Source organism: Furipterus horrens, unplaced genomic scaffold (genome assembly GCF_987537825.1).
Source record: "Furipterus horrens unplaced genomic scaffold, mFurHor1.1.pri manual_scaffold_1, whole genome shotgun sequence".
NCBI lineage: Eukaryota > Metazoa > Chordata > Mammalia > Chiroptera > Furipteridae > Furipterus > Furipterus horrens.
Window position 1 is genome coordinate 30,071,276 of NW_028327171.1, and position 6,000 is coordinate 30,077,275.

The 6,000-nt window shown below is 30.4% G+C and overlaps 1 protein-coding gene across 2 annotated transcripts in view; it reads right to left on the reverse strand.

The window, feature by feature from the left end:
• Nucleotides 1-3,385, reverse strand: part of BCHE (butyrylcholinesterase) — a 58,769-nt gene extending 55,384 nt beyond the window's left edge. For both annotated transcript variants that reach the window (XM_090273476.1, XM_090273484.1), the window contains exon 1: nucleotides 3,252-3,385. The gene's annotated coding sequence lies outside the window, so the exon portion shown is untranslated. The remainder of the gene's footprint in view (nucleotides 1-3,251) is intronic.
• Nucleotides 3,386-6,000: the final 2,615 nt, after the last annotated feature.

Consider the following 6,000-nt stretch of genomic DNA (forward strand, 5'->3'; position numbering starts at 1 on the left):
ATGATTATACCAAAAATCAAATCCTAATAATTTTTTATCTCTAGTAATTTTCAAATTATTATTATATAATTTATTGATTTTATTGCAGAGCAGGTATAATTACTACCAAAATATTTTGGATTTGTGTGTAATTAATAAATGTAAAAGTTTTATTGCATCTGTTAAAAAATGTTTACTATGTCAACTAAAAGGCTGTAATATCATTCTCATGTCACTTACTTTTACTTACATAATTACTTCTTGTATGTTTTTATTTATAGTTTGTGTTTAGTGGATTTTAATGTTACAGAGTATGTCTTATATGAATAATAATTTTGCTTTTTTCAATAATTATATCTATGAGTAATCACCCTATAAATAATATAATTAGTAACATTCAAATAAATCATTCTAAGCATGAATTCATTACAAGAATGTCAATATAATTCTAACTCACCTTCATGCTACCTATTGGAACGTGTTATATACCATATTATTAAATATAAAATTTAATACTAAAATATACATATGTTCACATACTTATTGTTAGTGTAGCCTAATATTTCTATATTTGGTTGCATTACTTTATTTAAATAAGCTTTATTTTTTCCACTTAATAATCTGTTTTTCCTGAACCTAACCTGTTGCTCTGTAGTTTTACCATTAAGAGATGTTTATGTTTTTTATACATGCCATCATGTGATCAAATAGTCTAAAGAAAAATAAAGGTAGCTATGAAAAAGTTAGTCTATATCTCTAAATCTTAATTGATTAATATAGTCAACAAATCCTTATTTTTTCTATTATAAATTCTGGTGCAAATTTACTATTATCACATTAAATAAACACTTTAATCACTGAGAACACATAACATATTGATAAAAAAGTAAGGTGATCATTAACTAAGTATCTGAATTTAGAATAATTAACTTCCTGCCATAATGATTAATGTTTGAAAAACAGGCTGGAATTATTGATTGGAATTGCAAAAGAAAATGAATGATAAGAGTAAGAAGAGGGAAAAACCTGAAAGATAACGAATGCTATAGTGTTCAAAGTTCATCAAATGCTCCAGGATATAAAAGTAAACTGGAAATTTTGGGAAAACATTCTAAACTTTTAAAAATATAACTTTCAAAATAAAAAAGTAAGAAATAATTTCCTTTATTTTGCATTTTTAATACAATTTTGAAAGCAGTATCAAAATTCCTTGATCAATTAAAATAAATGTAGTTACAGTATAAGATAAGGATATAAGAAAATGATTGGTGTACAGAACCAAATATCTGCCATATGTTTTCCATAACTGAATATCAACCAAATTTTCAAAGTAATTGGCCAATTAAGCACCTCTTAAAGAATGGTCAAGCAAATATCAATAACAGTTGTCTCTGAGTATAGAGTAGTTTTCCTGTATTTTTAATAGTTGCAATAGAATAGATATTTTATATACAAATAATTGCTCTTAAAACTGTGGGGAAGAGCTACATGAATAATATGATCTAGCACAAGAACTGCTAAAATGAATTTGGTCAGATTAAAACTACTAAGCCTAAATTATACTAAATCTAAAAAGCTCGTTTTGTTGCAAGCGGAGTGAAGTGGGGAACTGAGGAAGTCTGTTTATAAATAGCCTATAGCACTGTCTTTCAGGGATCCTTCAGATACCCATTAGGCTCCAAAAGGATGTGTGCAGATAGAAGGGACTATATAAGGTATGAGAAACATAAGCTCTGTATCTGTCCTTAATCAGGAAAAACATTCACAAACTTTTCATTGTGTGAATAATTTGAACATTTAGTATTAGAGAGATATCTTGGGTCTTTTTTGAAATTTGAATTTGTTTGTAGGTTGACATCTATTTGATTATAATTCTCTAACATCTGGCACAGATTTTATAAGAATGAGCATATATTGCCAAAAAAAGTGTTAAAATAAGACAACATAAAATTTAAAAATGCATTATTAATTGTTACTGAGAATTAAATCGAAGCACAGACTAAATCTGTAAATAAGATGCCACTGAAAAGATATTATTAGCTTATATTTAAAAACTGAAATGTGTAGTACACCCTAAATATTTTCTTACAAATAAAGAAGCAGGACATTATAAACAAGCAATAACAACAAATCTAGGAGAATAAAGCAAAACTGAAAATCTAATGAGAAAATTTATTTGGCATCCAAAAAAGCCATGTTACTTCAAAATCTTAGAGAATTCTAAAGATTTTCATTTAAAGGATAAAGCCACTCTCTAAAAGCTCATCCTCATTCTTTTTTAAAAAGTAACTATTCAGGTGAAATATGTTATCACAACTACAAGATAGTTTATATTATGGAAGGCATTACACGGACTAGTCATGTCACCTCCTAATCGAGCTTATTATCATGCAATATATTCATAAAATTTCAGAAGGCATACTATAAAAAATAAAAAAATTCAAATAGAAATCATTAACAATGAAATAATTTTGTTCACATTTAGTTTACTTTTAATAATTCATATATTTTACTCAATGCTTAATCTTCTGGTTAAACAAAAACTGATATCATAAAAATAAAGGTAGGATTACAAGATTAGACTATAAGCAGAAGTCTATATTTGCTTATAGTCTATAACAATAAAAATAATACATATAGAACATTATGCCATAATTTACACATATATTAAAAGAGGACAAACAAGGTAAATGGGCCAAAAGTTTGTAAATCAAATTAGGAAATAGATTTCCCTTTTAGGTATAAAAAACTTAGACTTTCCTTTACCTATTTATATTGTTAAAGTTTTAGATGGCAAAAATGTTGATTGAGAAAAGTTCCCTATAATGCCAGACAATAAGATAACTATTCTTTTCATGAAACTTAGAAAAATAAAGTAAAACCGGTCAAAGACCACTTTTGTTACACTTCTAAGGAGGAATTCAGTAAACAGTGCACTTAAGAGTAAAACAGCATAAAACAGTTTCACTTAGGGAGTAAAGAAGGAACAAACAGAACCGTGATTCCACAAGTGCTAGGATCCTTTATACAAAGTTGAACAAATTCGTTCCTTCCTCAGGGGTTAAATGGACTCAGTCTGTGTTCCCTGAATAATAGGAACATTTCATGCATGTGTCTGTTCACTTGTTTCATCTGTCCTTTTTGCAATGACTGTCCCCCACAGAGCACCGAAGGGGCACAGCAAACACGTGAAGGGATCAGAATCCTCCTACGGAATTAGCTTCACAGTAACTTGCATTGCTACACAAAGATGTAAATTCAGAGCAACTTACCAGACTCACTGCAACAAGACGATAAAGTTTGCAAGGGGTGGAAATCGTGTATTACTTCAGGGAAATGCAGTTTGCAGCTGCTGCTCCAGCCTCTAAATTGGACCGCACTGACATTACAATCAACTGTTCCTGACAAAGCTCGCGAGACTTGGCAGCAGCAGCTAGATCTAGAAGCAGCCAGTCTTTACTTTCTGACATCTGTTCAGAGGCTAATGGTATGAATGCAGTAGTGATTCATTTACAAAAGTATTCCCGGTTTCATGGTTTAAGGTCGCAGGCACTCATCTAAGAGGGAAGAAAAAAGAAATAAAAGCTTCTTAAGCAGAAGCTGAAATCGAACAGAAAATGAAAATGTAGGATTTTTTTTTAACACTACCAGAACTTTGAAGATTTCCCCCCCTCTTTTATAAACTATATATTTTTTCATATAATCGTGTTAAGATTTAACGATGTACATGTTGTTCTAAACAATGCTGTTATTGAAAACGTTGCACCTTCAATCTGTGCCAGTGAGAAAGGAATGTAAAAGATAAATCAGGAAACAACACAATTACTTTGTAGATAAAGGTATGAAAATCAAAAGATTAGTTCTACTAAGTGAGTGAATGTCTCATATATATGTCCTTTGAATCCTCATACCCACCACTTATTTAAATAAGTCATATAATATCAGTAATTTCCGTTCCAGGAACCTTATAGGCACTTAGGACAGGAAAAAAAAAAAAAAAATACAAAGGACAATCTTCACCAAACTCTATAGAGAAGGAAATATTTGTCAGCTGAAAGCATGCAAGTTCTCAAGAATGTATTTATGTCTTTCAGGCTATCTTTCTTGAATTAGGTATTCGGAGAATGAAGAAGAAATTAACTGTTTAATGCCTGAATTTTCGATGCAGTTACATTCCTTATCTTTTGCAAATGATTACTTTCACATTTAAGTTTTCCAGTCTTGGCTCACTACGGACTAACCAGCAGGCATGTAATTGTAGGTAAGCCCATTTCTGCTTTTTAATATTGTTTGAGATTTCAAACATATAAGAACTGTTATTTGTTATTGATATTACCTAACGCTAGTCATTGTAATTGAGTTACCCTAAATTATTTTATTCCAACAAATATGTGAGTTAAGTATTATTAATCATGATTTTGATTGATGAAGCTATGTAAGACTTAAAAAGATCATAAAGTTGTTACATATCCTATCATGAGTAGCTTTAAAATCAAAAATTTAACCTAGATTTGTCTGATGTCATTTCATGTCAACTGTTTAACCATTTTGGCCTTTTAAAGTTATCTTTTCTGAGAAAATTACTATGTAAGAAGCATTTATTAGATAATAAACTTTACACCTCACAGTCATTATAATTTATACTTAATTTATAATATAGTTTATATAATGACAACCTCTCTAAAGGAGGAAACGTTTTTTAAATGGTAGTATACTGACAATTATGCAATAGTTTTTAAAAAGATGGCATTTTTGCTTAACATGTAGTCATCCTGATGACCTCATGAAAAAGAATTAATTGTTTTAACATGTTATTTTTTTATTCAAATATCAAAATTCTTCTCTCCAATGTAGCGCCACTGCATTGATTTCTGTGCTAGCATGTGGTTGGTCTTATTCAGAAATCCTGCAATTTCTGAGAGATGTTTTAGCTGTTAGCATTCAACAGAACATTTGGTATGTTCCCAACAGCTACTCAATACTGTGTATAATATATCACATATATACACATAGTTTTATTTTAAACCAAAAGCTAAACAATAATCTGTTATAAGAAGACTTTTATTTTTAACACATTTCCACTGTCTGACTAGCAACATCAACTGACTACAAAGCCTGACAATTTTTCCTCTGCTCAAGTTGTGCTTCGGTGCACTGCCTTTAGCTCCTGCCCCTTTAGTTCATTTTCTCTCATGATTTCTTGGTTGTGCCACATTACTTGATGTGTTATTTCAGTGTATGTTTCTTTTTGTCTTATTTAAGGGTTTCTTTCTTTGTGGCTGAACGTACATCATCTGCTTTACTTCCGTGGTGTCATCGGTGGGAAGATGTAGATCACAGTCTCCTCTCAGTGTTAGTTGGCAAGTGTTCCCTGACAGCCTGATGGTTAAATAATCATGCCGTTCAAGGCTGGGGATGCCTTTAAGTGACGCTGCTGAAATGCCACACCACACTGCTCAGATATAACAGTTTGGATTTTGCAACCATTGATGTTGAAACCATGATGGTCTTGACCACGATCATTTCCAATGAGCCTATTATAGTGACTTTATGCTTTTAAGGTTTAGTGTAACTTAGTTACCCCTAAGCTGATTGTTTTCTAGATAGCAGCATTCCAGAAAATTTGAAACAGTATGAGCAATATTAATTTGTAGTATATGTTAGTCTTCCTTAGACACTTCGAAGCCACAAAAATGCTCTAATGTTTTGTTAGTAGATGTTTACAAAAGCAATGCATTCTCGAAAGAAAACATGAATTACAAGAAATGTATTTCTACATTTACCTATAACAGAGATGAAAAAGGTCATATGCTGTATTCCATTCTATTTTTTTATTTTATTTTAATCCACGTACAGTCAGAGTTATATATTGCAATGGTTAAATAGGTTGTTATCATAATTTTGTTTTCCGTTTTAGTGCATTTCATGTTATTTTTATTAAAAATTTTAATGACTGAATGATATATTAGCAATGAGTATACTATTGCACTATTTGTTACTTATATAACAACAATAATAATT